The sequence below is a fragment of the Haemaphysalis longicornis genome, unplaced genomic scaffold (assembly GCF_048455015.1).
Source record: "Haemaphysalis longicornis isolate Haplotype H1 unplaced genomic scaffold, Haemaphysalis longicornis Haplotype H1 scaffold_1, whole genome shotgun sequence".
NCBI classification, from domain to species: Eukaryota; Metazoa; Arthropoda; class Arachnida; order Ixodida; family Ixodidae; genus Haemaphysalis; species Haemaphysalis longicornis.
In genome coordinates this window covers 177,102,492-177,116,575 of record NW_027526203.1, presented here as the reverse complement: position 1 = coordinate 177,116,575, position 14,084 = coordinate 177,102,492, and the positions used below count along the sequence as shown (strand labels likewise).

Sequence of the window (14,084 nt, the reverse complement as noted above, 5' to 3'; positions counted from 1 at the left end):
TAGAATTTTTAACGGTGCTTTGCAGCCGAAGTAGTTCTAAACAAGAAATGACAGCAAATGGAACGACGGCTTCGCAGCAATTATTCGCTGATATACCTGATATAAAAAAACGCAGCGCACCTGTCTGACAGATGTAAAATATGTTCGCACGGCGAAGCCAGTTTCGAGGTACATAGATAGAGCCCAAACGTGAAATACGTCTGAATGCGAGAGTGTACTCAAATTAGATCTATATGCAAGTGAACGAAATCTGTTAGTATACGTTAGCACAATCTGCGCGGAGAAGTCAAATTAACTCATATTTTCGAAACTGTATTAAACACGACAACATTGTTATCCATGTGTTCCTAACTGCACACGAAACGTTGCTGCCTTCCTCGGTATAATGTTACTAACTCAGGCGATATATATAAATATATCTCTCTCTCTCTCTCTCTCTCCCTCTATATATATATATATATATATATATATATATATATATATATATATATATATATATATATATATATATATATATATATATATAGCGAATCAGAATAGGAAATGAGGGGCTCGTTGAAAATAAGACAGAAATAAGGGTTGGCAGCCAAGCGAACCTCGGAAAACAAAGGGGAGGATATGGCAGGGCATCGAAACAGATAAAGAATTTGGAAAGAAAGTGACGAAAAAATGCCCGCCTGGTGGGATCCGAACCCATGACCTCCAGAATACCGGTCTGGTGCGATAACCACTACGCTACTGGCGGGGCTATTTTTCCCCTTTACTTTCTGGGGTATTTATGTCAATGTATTTTTTTCCTGTGCTTGGGGGTGGTAGCCAGCGCCACTACAGAGTGGTGCTGGCTACAGACAGAAATAAGGATTGGCAGTCAAGAAAACCTCGGAAAGCAAAGGGGAGGATATGGTGGGTCATTGAAACAGATAAAGAATTTGGAAAGAAAGAAGGTGAAGAAAAAATGCCTGCCAGGTGGGATCCGAACCCACGACCTCCAGAATACCAGTCTGGTGCGACAACCACTACGCTACCAGCGGGGCTAGTTTCCCCCCCCCCCCCACTTTCTGGTGTATTTATGTCAATGTAATTTTTTCCTGTGCTTGCGGGTGGTAGCCAGCGCCACTGCGACTTCTCGGGGTGAAGGGGACCTTCTTTTTAACCCCCGGGCCGTGACTCGGGTGTCTACGGCATGTCGAGAGTGGTCGACCAGCGTTGAACCCTCTTAAGCTCCCTATGGCACCAAGACTGCCAGAACAGAGGCCCTCGCTATGCATGTAGCGAATCAGAATAGGATATGCGGGGCTCGTTGAAATAAGACAGAAATAAGGGTTGGCAGTCAAGAAAACCTCGGAAAGCAAAGGGGTGGATATAGTAGGTCATTGAAACAGATAAAGAATTTGGAAAGAAAGTGAAGAAAAAATGACCGCCAGGTGGGATCCGAACCCACGACCTCCAGAATACCGGTCTGGTGCGATAACCACTACGCTAGCGGCGGGGCTAGTTTTCCCCTCCACTTTTCTTCATTTTTTCTTCACTTTCTTTCTTTCCAAATTCTTTATCTTTTTCAATGACCTACCATACCCTCCCCTTTGCTTTCCGAGGCTTTCTTGACCGCCAACCCTTATTTCTGTCTTATTTCAACGAACCCCTCATTTCCTATTCTGATTCGCTACAAGCATAGTGAGGGCCTCTGTTCTGGCATTCTTGGTGCCATAGGGAGCTTAAGAGGGTTCAACGCTGGTCGACCACTCTCGACATGTCGTAGGCACTCGAGTCACGGCCCGGGGGTTAAAAAGAAGGTCCCCTTCACCTCGAGAAGTCGGAGTGGCGCTGGCTACCACCCCCAAGGACAGGAAAAAATTACATTGACATAAATACCCCAGAAAGTGGAGGGGAAAACTAGCCCCGCCAGTAGCGTAGTGGTTATCGCACCAGACTGGAATTATGGAGGTCGTGGTCTCGGATCCCACCTGGCGGGCATTTTTTCTTCACTTTCATTCTTTCCAAATTCTCTATCTGTTTCAATGACCTACCATATCCTCCCCTTTGCTTTCCGAGGTTTTCTTGACTGCCAACCTTTATTTCTGTCCTATTTCAACGAGCCCCTCATTTCCTATTCTGATTCGCTACATGCATAGCGAGGGCCTCTGTTCTGGCAGTCTTGGTGCCATAGGAAGCTGAATCAACGCTGGTCGACCACTCTCGACATGCCGTAGACACTCGAGTCACGGCCCGGGGGTTAAAAAGAAGGTCCCCTTCACCCCGAGAAGTCGGAGTGGCCCTGGCTACCACCCCCAGCACAGAAAAAAATTACATTGACATAAATACCCCAGAAAGTGGAGGGGAAAACTAGCCCCGCCAGTAGCGTAGTGGTTATCGCACCAGACCGGAATTCTGGAGGTCGGGGGTTCGGATCCCACCTGGCGGGCATTTTTTCTTCACTTTCTTTCTTTCCGAATTCTTTATCTGTTTCAATGACCTACCCTATCCTCCCCTTTGCTTTCCGAGGTTTTCTTGACTGCCAACTCTTATTTCTTTCTTATTTCAACGAGCCCCTCATTTCTTATTCTGATTCGCTACATGCGTAGGGGAAACATGCAACTTCCAAACCCATGCAAGCTAATTTTTTTCACGGCCTTTCTTAGTCATAAAATTGTTCTTCCTCAGCGTACGCTGGCTGGAAAGAAAGCGTTCCAAAACAAGAGTTAGACAATTATTAATACACTCAGAATTATCTCATATTACGTAATTCATAGCAACCCTGAAAAAAAAACTGAAATTCGCTCGGCAAGCCACGCCGGCGCTCGCCGTTGTCCACGGGCACCAGCGAAGGCCCCGCCGAAAAGCGCGTTCTAGAAGGCCAGCCATGGCGAATGAGGTCACTGAGTCAGCAAACATGGTAGTGTCCAGGGCTCGGTGCTGTAAATCCTCTGAGAGTACCTGACTGTTCAACGAGGGCACGGTATTGCCCTGCGCTTAAAAAAGGCTGAAGTTAATTTGCCGAACTCAACATGTGGTTTTATTGTGCACGTAACTCTAATTCATTCATTCTACGACTATTTAGCAAAAGTGGCGACTCAATTAATCCGCAATGTGCGGAAGACAAAACACCATGCGCACATATGAACTACCGCAGCAATGGAGCTATTGCTCAAAATGCTTTTTGGCGGAACTTAGCCTTCAAGACTAAGTGATGGAAGGCTGGTCAGATGTGGGACGGAAGAGCAGCAGCAATGCGGTCTCTTCTAAAGCCGTTTTCTCTTCTTGTACAGTTCCTGCTTGGAGCATGCGTCGTCAATGAGCCCGGAGTTTCGACATACACTTGACCTGGACGGCCGTTATCGGGACAAAGCCTTACCTGCTGCGTGGAACCTTGGTATGCCCCCGGTTTGTGTGCTCCCTTGCGCGCCAACAGTGCCTATCGCATTGGAACCTTCTGCGCCAAGGGTTTCATCCGCTGTCCAGCTGTGCGCTATTCCATCTGCACCGTCATTGCCTCGTGTGGAACATGTTCACGTGAGACACCCTGCGAATAGAGCTCCCTTTCGGCATGGACAGTAATTAAGAGGCTGGTGTGTCACCGAGAACTTCAGCGAGCACCGAAGAGCAGCAGCAATGCGGTCTCTTCTAAAGTCGTTTTCTCTTCTTGTACAGGTTTGTGAATCTACTTATTATTGCAAAAGAACAAATGATCCTTTTATGCTGCTCTTCCCAAGCTCCTGTGTTCTTTGGTTGTTACTTTTCAACTGCACAAACATTGTGAAGCTGTTACTTCTCTGTGGTGATGTTGAATTGCATACTAGGCCCAATAGTGATAGTGGCAACCTACCTGTTGGAATGTCGGCTGCTGTGAAAGCAATCACGGAGCACGTTGATGGTCGCCATGATGACCTTTAGAGAATACTGGACGTTGTGAAATCTAGTCAAGAAGTGCTAGAAAGAACAGTTGTAGATATCACAGCTATACCCGTGATATCTGGTCGCAAGCTGTGATATCTGGCCGCTGTGATAACCACCGCAAGCCTATAGGCTTGCGGCGGTTGAAACTAAGATTGTCTCTCTTGACATATCGCAAGGCCCTGTAATGCAGTAAGCCATTGCTGATGCAGTCCATAATGAGAATGCTGAACTGCGTTCTCGTCGCAATGACTTTGAAGACAGATCACGTAGGAAAACTTTATTATTTTACGGAACGACAGTTTCTAGAACGCAAACATGGGCTGAAACAAGAAAATATTTCTACATTCCTTTCATTTTCTACATTCCTTTCATGAACTTTCCAACTTCGTGTACTTGGAAATGGCATTTTGAGAGCGCATAGATTATGGAGTCTTGTTCCGAATAAGTGTCGTCCGATAATTGTAAAATTCCAATCTTCCAAACTGAAGGATTCTATCCTTGCTTATCGAAAGAAATTAAAAAATTGTGGTGTAGCAGTAGCAGAAGAGTTCTGTAGAGACCCGTCATTCACGAAAAAAACTTGTAGAATTTGGGAAAGCCAGTGGGCAGCACTGCTCGTTGCGCTACAAGTTATTCACCGATAAGAAATGTTTTATATACTGCCCACAAACAGACAGTGTTTGTAAAATCACAGATTCGGTGAACACTGTTTCCTCGGACACAACGCCTCCCCGTTCAACCCGTGCAAGCGCAACGTTATAGCAATCTGTGAGCAATAAATGTACTTCTTCCCCTGCTGATATTTCGTTTCTTTTTACGAATATTCGCAGCCTAATGAAAAAACGTGACGAATTATCCTCGGTTGTAGATGACTATGCCGCTGATGTTGTTGTGCTTACAGAGACGTGCCTATCAAGTAAGATACGTGACAGCGAAATGTTTCACTCCGACCAGGAATACAAAATTTATAGATCCGATCGCGAAGAATAATTGGGTGGGGGTGTGTTGATAGCAATATCAGCAGAATGCCACTCAGACTCAATTTCAATTTAAAGCTGTTTGGAACTTGTTTGCCCATGCGTTCGGTTTAACTATGAAGACATCATCATATGCGCTTGCTATCGCCCACTCTATTCACCATCGACATACTGGGATAATCTTTATGACGCCTTACACTGCATTCTCGTACGGTTTCCGTCATCTCCTATTTTTGTCTTAGGTGATTTTAATTTTTCGGATATAAGCTGGGGAGATGCCAACACCAAGCCCTCGGCCCGCTCTTCTGAAAGGTTGATAGTTCTCGATTTGGGTAATGACTTTAATTTTACCCATATGGTAACACAACCTACAGGCGTCACTACTTGTTCGTCGAACTTTTCAGACTTGGTACTTACAACTAATCCTTCCATGATATCCTCCATGACTCATTTACCAGGGCTAATCGAACATTCTATTCTAAATTTTGTTTACAATGTGAAAGCTTCCAGTCATGCACGATGTACAAAACAAATTAGGCACTGCAAAAGCGCAGATTTCAATTCTGTGAACTTGACGCTTGAACGTTTCTGCGAGACCAATTTAAACTCCTTTTCACTTGAAACAATAGAAGAATACTGGGAAATGTTCAAAAACAAGGTACAAGAGCTAACAGACAGATTTATTCCGCTTAAAACAATTCGTTGTACTTTCCGATCGCCCTGGTTCACTTCAGCAGTGAATAAGCTCGGCAATAAGAAAAAACGATTATACCGTTAGGCTTATCATCAGACAACAGAGTAAGGTGGTCAGCGTACCACAAATCAGTATCTCATTACAAGCATGCACTTAAGGAAGCAAAGCAAGCCTTCGTCTCTAACACCCTTTCTACCTCGTCACGTACGAACCCTCGGAAACTATGGAAAACTGTGAACGGACCCACAGCGCAAAATATCAAGCTACTTAATGAACCAGGTGGTGTGGTGCCAAAAAATGACTTTTATGTTGCTCTGCAAGATTTGTTCACTGCTTCAATTTCTAAGGATGTTTTATCAGCGAAACCAAGCACCGGTGATAGCTCGTTTCTCCCCGTGGACCACATAACCATCGACTGGGTTGGAATTGGAAAATTAATTGAAAACCTAGACCTACGTCGCCTGGTATCGATGGGATTACATCGCAATTTTTAAAATGCACTGCAACATACTTGTCCCTAATATTGTCTTCAATTTTTTCGCATTCTCTTGAATTGTCTGTACTGCCGTCTGAATCGAAGGTGGGAAGGGTGCTACCTGTGCGCAAACAGAGCAACCCAAGTCAGCCGCCCCACTACAGACCCATCACCCTTACAAGTATTCCATGCAAACTGCTCGAACATGTTATTTACTCCAATTTAATTACATTTCTTGAATCTAACAACTTTTTTTATAAACATCAGCATGGTTTTAGGAAAAACTACTCTTGCGAAACGAACTCCTGCAGTTTACTAACGATCTATTTTCTGCTGCCAATCGAGTTTCCTATGTTGACTGCGTTTTTCTAGATTTCGAAAAAAGCATTTGACACAGTCTCTCATCGCTTACTTCTCTTGAAACTTAGAAAAATTAACATTGATCCTCTAATTCTCAAGTGGATTGAGTGCTTTTTGACGAACCGTACCTGATATGTTATAGCTAATGATTGCGACTCACCCACTTCCCGAGTTAGTCTGGTGGACCACAAGGTTTTGTGCTTGGCCCATTACTTACGATTACATATATTAACGACCTTCCTAAATATATTTGCTTGCCAATTGGGCTTTTCGCAGACGACTGCGTTATCTATCGTGAAATATCTAGTACTAACGACTCCTTGCAACTTCAAACTGATCTGGACAACGTTCCAGCATGGTGTTTTGACTGGTCCTTCCAGCTTCACCTTACCAAGTGCAAACTAATTAGAGTACACCTCAGTCGCCTACCCCCCCCCCCCCATGTCTTTATCCATATGTAATTAGCAATACCCCGCTCACAAGAGTTGACACCTACAAATACCTTAGCATTCAAACTATCTGCAACCTTTCATCTCAAACGCACGTAGATTATGTTACTAACAATGCTAATCGCATGCTTGCCTACTTATGTCGTAATTTCTCCTTAGCTCCTATTTCCTTAAAATTACTGCTCTAGAAAACACTTGTTAGGACTGAACTCGCATATGCTTCGGCGATCTGGTATTCACATTTATCATCACTTGCCTCCTTACTTGAGTCTACTCAGAACCCCGCCTCCCGTTTCATCGTTTCCAATTACTCCCGAATAGCTAGCCTATGATCAATGAAAGCAAACCTTAAACTTCCCACCGTAACAACTCGCAGGAAAATTCCACGTTTAAACCTTTTTCACAAGATATACTACCCTAACCCCGACATTAAAACTTACATTATTTCGCCACCAACTTATATTTCCCCTTGCTTTGACCACAGCTTAAAGGAGCCATGAAGACAAAAGACAAGTTTGGTCCATTCAAAAGATTGCTTCGTTAGAATCATGCTGAGACCACTTTTAATGTAAACTTCGCTCAAATAAGCTGTATAATTGGGAAAAAAGGGAAGGGCCATGCGACCCACTCGCTCATTTCTCGTAATAGAACCAATGATGCCCCACCAGTCAGCTCTGCGATTGGCGGAGGCCGGCAAAAGCAAAGGCAAAATAGGCAGAGGTTATAAGCTTGCCGAACGGGCTATTTGCGTAATTTAGGCCACATTCTTTTTAAAGCAGTAAGAATGGTGGGACCAGGAGTGGAACTTACGAAAGCACACTGTAAGCATAGAAGTACCGATGCGTACTGCTGTTGGTACTGCGCGCCCTATGCTTGGTTTAGCTGCACGGGACTGCGGGGCTTTGGGGTAGGTTATACGACACTGGCCGATTGACGCAAGCAACTGTGCGTTGCCTTACGTGACCATATTTGTCGAGCGAGTACTCTGTTTCACGAAACGATTACTTTCTCTCTGAAAAAAAAAAAAAAAAACAAGCCACGTTGAAATACGGTCAAAATCAAACCATTGGCAGAAAACGGTTTGCCATGGTATGGTGGCGCCATCTAGGTACACCGACGGTAAACAAGGATTTCCGATTGGCTGCAGGGCGGTTGATTCCTGTGATGTCATTGCAGGCCGCGGAAACACCCAATATAGCAGGAAAATCAAAATTTTAATGTAATTTGATTAATTTCTTAGTGAATAAAGCATCGGTTGCATCCGGGCAAGCACTGGAAACACTATAAAACACAAAATCTTTCGAATAAAACAAACTTGTCCTTTGTCTTCATGGCTCCTTTAAAAGTTGCAATCCCCAGTTGTCGGACCGATTTCTGTTTCAATTCGTTTTTGCCGAAGACAGCATCGGACTGGAACAGCCTTCCCGCCTCCATTACCAGCAACCCTAATCCCGTTTCATTTAAAATGGCCATAACTTGCATTGTATAAACCTTCCTAGTCCTCTTTGTAATGCCTTTCAGGGGCATTGAGTGTATTGAAATAAATAAAAAAATAAGACTTACCTCGTCGTCTGTTTTTTCTTGTGTACAAATCTACTTTTTCGTTCTCGCAAACGTATACAGTTTATTCGTGCCTTCATTTTTTCGAACCCTCGAAACGTTCACGTCACCGTCCTTGGTGTCAGGGTGGCTGAGGCGTTGTGCTGTCGAGCCCAAGGACACGGGTTCGATTCCGGCCGGGGCGGCCGTTTCTGCAACGTAGGCGAGAAACGAAAACATCGGTGCAAGGTTTCAGCGCACGTTAAGCATACCCAGTCGGTCAAAATTAATCCAGAGACCTACACTATGGTGTGCCTCAAAACCCAAAAGGGATGGATAGAAAATTTCACGCAAATAAGCACACTGCCTTCCGAGTATTGCGGCAAAGTCATCGTACAGTGTGCTCATGACTTGTTCATACAAATTTTAAATTTATGCTTTGTCACCTCGAGAAAGGTGTGACATTTTAAGCTTGAAGCCTACTGATGTTAACTTGCAATAGAGCCGGCCGACGATAGAATGTTTTCGCATAGCGTGTAGCCTACATTACCCTAGTCTTACCGTGTAACGTGGCCCAACTCCGCTTGCGCGGGATAATCCTCACGTTAAACGTGCGCTTTAGTTGCCTAGTACTGTGCCGGTGTCACAGACACCAGCTGGGCATGTCTGTGCCGCCGGTAGCTTCTAGGGTTGCACTGAAATGGCGTCGGATCAATTGCAAAAGATTTATTATTTTCCAAGGTTAGCCCTAAAGCCCAATTTTTCTTCATCATTTTCTGCTGCAGGTGCTCCAGGTTCTTTTTAAAATATCTCGAAGTGCTTTAGGTCACAACGGGGAAAGATGAACAAACTAAGAGATACGGTTAGCAATTTTCCGGCTTAGCAGGGCTACTGAAATATTTCAATGTTTGAAGCAAAGTTAACCACTCGCTTGTAGCTAATGTTCCAAACTAACGTTACTGATCGGCGGAATAAAATGCAAGAATCATGTGCATTTTGTGGTAAAAAATGGTTCGATTAAACTTACACCTATGAAAAAGGATCCCGCGAAACTTGAAGCCATGACCTCATAATACTGAAACACGCATTTACCGCTTAACAACCTCCACACATGGCACTGGGGCGAGAATTACGGCATACCAAGCTAGATCGTCAAAACGTCATTCAGATGTGTCTAGTTGTTGTCCTATTTCATCAATTAGGGAGGGATACCGATTGTGTTTCAACACCACAATCCACGAATGCTACAAGCGATGCAGCCGGAATGCCTTTATTATAACTTTAAAAACGTTGCCGTAGATCTCCGGAATCTCCTACTAACTCCAACGTAGGCATGAATAGGTTAGGATGCGTCAATAAAATGGCGATGCTCTAGCTTGAAAACAGAATTTGCTGGATTGAATATGTCTTGATACCAACATGTTACCCGCGCCACTGTAGCGAAGAACCTCCAAAATACCACGAACGATTTAGTGAGGCAACTCTCCAGGGCACAATCGACATGATCCACCTCGGCATGCGCCACAAGAAACGCTACACCTTAAAGAAACAAAACAATGCGGAAACTTTGATCGACTCACTAAATGAAAAAGCTTCCAAGCCCGAAATGCTGCAGATTAATTCCTGCTGGGCCGCTGAAACGCGGCTCGGAAATTCCTATTGGTCGACAATAAATTCTCATTGGGTGTGAACAGACCCAACGGCTATAGGAAAGCAGTCTGACGTGAAGTCAGAGGAGGGAGCAACGTGGGCAAGCGATGGTCCGACATTAGGGCTAACGTCGAACTTCGAGATCTAACTTCACTAACCGACACCATCAGCCAGACGTACAATGATTACGGTGTTGCTTGAGACAGCGTTGCCCTCAACGTTCACGGTACCTGACATTCGCCGTATGTATTTGATGTTAGTCGTAACGCCGCGCTTTGACGTATAAAGTCGTCATCCGGTACCCGATAGAAACAAGTACTAGATGTACTCCAAGCTTCGGGTACCGATCTAAGTAGTAAGACTAGAAAGCACAAGACCCGGCCAAAGCTCGTAAACTCCGGAGCATGTCCGACTGTTGCGGCAGTTAACCTAGCGAAGTTTGTAGCGCCCAGTAAGTGGGACCTACCAAATACGGTGTGTTGGTGAACGTTTCATTAGAAATTTCTGCCCTAACTCTGAATACTGACACAAAGGGCCATGGATAGTAATAGTAATGATAAGACACCCTCGGAAAGTGAACGTTAATGCCTTCGCATTCACTAAATCATAAAACGTGCTTAGGTGTCCGCGTGATGTTTGCCAGGATCATTGCAGAGAAGCCACAGGGCCATTTTTATTTCGTGTCATCTGGGTATTCAAGGATTGGTAATGCTTTCAACGCGATCTTTTATTGCTGTATTTGCGTTGGCTTCTGCGTCCTCATAGTGTAGTCATATTAGTTTTCTTGTGTAATTTGATAGATGAAAACGACTAGTGCAGCATTAACCATCACGCACAACGAGGGATTTTGAATTGTTCCGGAACGTTTGCACATCCATTTATTTTTCAAGGGGCCCTCCAGATGGAATCAGCATGGCCACTTTAAGCGTTGCGGCCGCATATTTGCTGCCGATTCCTGAATGACAATCAGCGCATCAACTCAAGTGACAATTGCGTCTATACCATCTGATGCTGATCTGATATGTTTTTTGTCATAGTGACATGTTTTCCACCTTGAATGCGCTATTTGGAATTCACACCACATCTGCATGCGGATGACCATCGCAGCAGAAGTTTTTTAAGTGAGATAAACACAAGGCGAGCCGTGCCTATATAGCTTCAATAAAGCCAATCTTTAATGCAAGAATTTGATTCGGTGCACAATATGCATGCCCATGTCTAGGAGAAGCTAAAATGTGGCTTATTTGATTGGACACACTTCGGCAAACGTTGAACGCACTTTGAGCGAAGGTTTGGACGCACTTCTGACGCAATATTGATGTTAGAAAGCTTTCGAGCTTCTCTCAATTTTCTAAAGTAAGGAATGGTAATTTTTTTTTATGTAGGCGGAAGTTCTGAGTACAGCGTAGTTGTTTCAAAATCAGGCGAGGCAGGCGTAAATTGTCGAAACAGAATGGCGTTATTCTTGCTTTAATTATTTTTGGGTAACTTCAGCTATAATCTCAAGCCTCAACTTTCACCGGGATATAGGCAAAATTACGTAAATGTCCTATCCGACGTCATTCAGAGTGTGTGCCTATTTCTATAAAACCAATTATTTTATGCAAACAGGTACCATTGTTGATGTCGTAAAGATATCCTTTCACAAAAGAGGAAGCGCCTGTCGGCCGAAGACAAGTATGCTTGTACTTTGTACGCCAGCACCCAGGCAGCGCAGGACTGTTCGGCCTAAAACAGGCCGGTGTACTTTGGCCGGTGATTTTCTGTCCGGCCGTTTTCCGGCAGCCATGTTCGGCCCATGTCCAAATGTGGGCCTTTTGGCCGTATACGGCCGTACTCCCATGGCTGTCCAACGGCCAGTGTCCGTCGGCCAGTCGACCGGCTTACGGTCATACGGCCAGATTCCAGCCGTAGGGCTCCGGCCATTCCAAAGCCACCCGTGTACGCCCGAAGTACGGCCGCCGGATTACAGCCGAGATGCGGTCGTCGGACTCCAGCCGGACTAAAGCTACCGGAAATACGGCCGTGCTACGGGCATTGGAGTTCAGCCACAGTACGTTAACTGTACTGAGGCCGGTCAATGCATGTCGCGAAAGCAGATGACTCATTCGCGCAGTGCAGAAGCAGCTCAAACCCAGCATTTTGGGTCCAATGCAGCCACATGAAAGTGAGCTCGCGCGCAACCACCAGCCGTCAAGCTTTCAGCGCAGCCTTGCTTAATTACCAGCCTCAGTTGACAGCAAAATTCATTTATTAAACAGTGCTCACAAATTGTCGTTCCTTTAATTACTGTGCCTCTTTTACTGCCCTACCCAGAAAATATTCAGTTCTTTGTAGAGCTCGAATAGATGTATTGTCCAGGTCCTGATATCCTCTGTGGCGCGGCTTACCTGTAATAAACGGGAAAAGAGGAGGGGGGGGGGGGGGGCGCGGCGGAGGGCGCATACTTTAGTGGGTTGAATTTCAGAGAGATAAATTGCGCCGCTTTTAGCCAATATTCCGGAACACTTTCATGCTATGACTACATAAACTATTTTTATAACAGTTGCTTGACCAATTTTGCTGTATATAAAACCGGCGTGAATGCCTTTACGAAGCGTTTTGGTTCTCAACAAACCATTCAGGAGCATTTAATATAACTCCTTCACAAAAAAAGTATGTCCAGTTTTCGCCTATTTTTCTTGCAAAAACATTTCTACTCGATCAACTTTTCTGATGATCTTGGGCAGGGCTGATCCTAAGAAGGAGCGAACAGGTACTTTCATTTTCAATCTATTTTAATGTTGTTTTCATGAGTATAGGTCCACACAACGTAATAGTCCAAAAGAACTTAATTTACTTCTAATGTCATACTACGTTCAAAAAATTCTAGACGCGTTGCGAATGACGCCCTGCTTCAGGTGGCTGCAGTTGTATACCTCTGTGATCACGCAAAGTAACGCGTAAAATTAGAGTTACATAATTTGTTTCAAACCAAAAACATAGCAATGGTAGCATGCATACAGGAAACCTTGCATACTGCAACGAATAGGGCAATAAATATTTTATTGGTCAAGGTTGAATCCGTAGGGTTCTCAACCCGTCGGAGGCAAACTTGCGCCTCTGGAAGTTTATTTATTTATTTATTTATTTATTTATTTATTTATTTATTTATTTATTTATTTATTTATTTATTTATTTATTTATTTATCTTTTTTTTAATTTTTATTCATTTATTTATTCATTGTTTTATTTATTTATTTATTTGATGCCTGCTTGCCTTTGCATGCATTACAGAAGGGAGATACATAACACTAAGCATTAAATATGAGACAAAATAACAAAATAATGCTACAAAGCGCGCTGAAAATCGTCAATATAAACAGTTAATGCAATCATAGGTGGAAGATAATTACACTGCAGTATTGATGTAAAATAAAATGAATCGCGCAAGGCGCCACTTTTAAAGGAAAGTTAATAATTTGCTTTAAGCTAGCGGTCCCACTTTGCGATATGTAGAATGGCGCTTGGACATACTTCTCCCCTTCTACTTCAGTTTTCGAATGATAGATATTACGAAAAAAGTTCAACCTGTGGTTTCGTCTGTGATCTTTCACGTCCTGCCATTTCAGTTTACTTTTAATTTCTCTCATGCTAAGTTGAGCGTGACAATTACCTAATACGAATCGCACTGACATATTCTGTATGTTTTCGAGCGTATCAACCAGCTCTTTGGTGTAGGGATCCACGAAAACACATGCGTACTCCAAGATTGAGCGCACATGAGTGAAATACGGTTTTTATTTTCAGTTAGATGGAGGTTCACTGAAATTTCGTCTCAGAAAGACAAAAGCATATGCAGCCGTAACGTTTATGGTGTGAACCTGCCTATTTAACCTCTAACCACTCCCTAAATAAACTCCTAGGTATTTATATTCCTCGGCCGTTGTCACAGCAGCATAATTTACGGTATACGTATTCAATTGGAATGAAGGTTTTCTTGTAAAGGTGCCACGTTAACACACTGTTTAACATCCAAAAACTTTTCTGAATCAGCACACCAGGAT

The 14,084-nt window shown here is 43.8% G+C and overlaps 1 non-coding gene across 1 annotated transcript; it reads left to right on the top strand.

Annotated features, from left to right (window-relative positions):
• The first annotated feature begins 2,349 nt into the window (after nt 1-2,349).
• Trnas-gga (transfer RNA serine (anticodon GGA)) lies at nt 2,350-2,422 on the top strand. Its single transcript has one exon. It is a non-coding gene; the product is annotated as a tRNA-Ser (tRNA).
• The last annotated feature ends 11,662 nt before the right edge of the window (nt 2,423-14,084 follow it).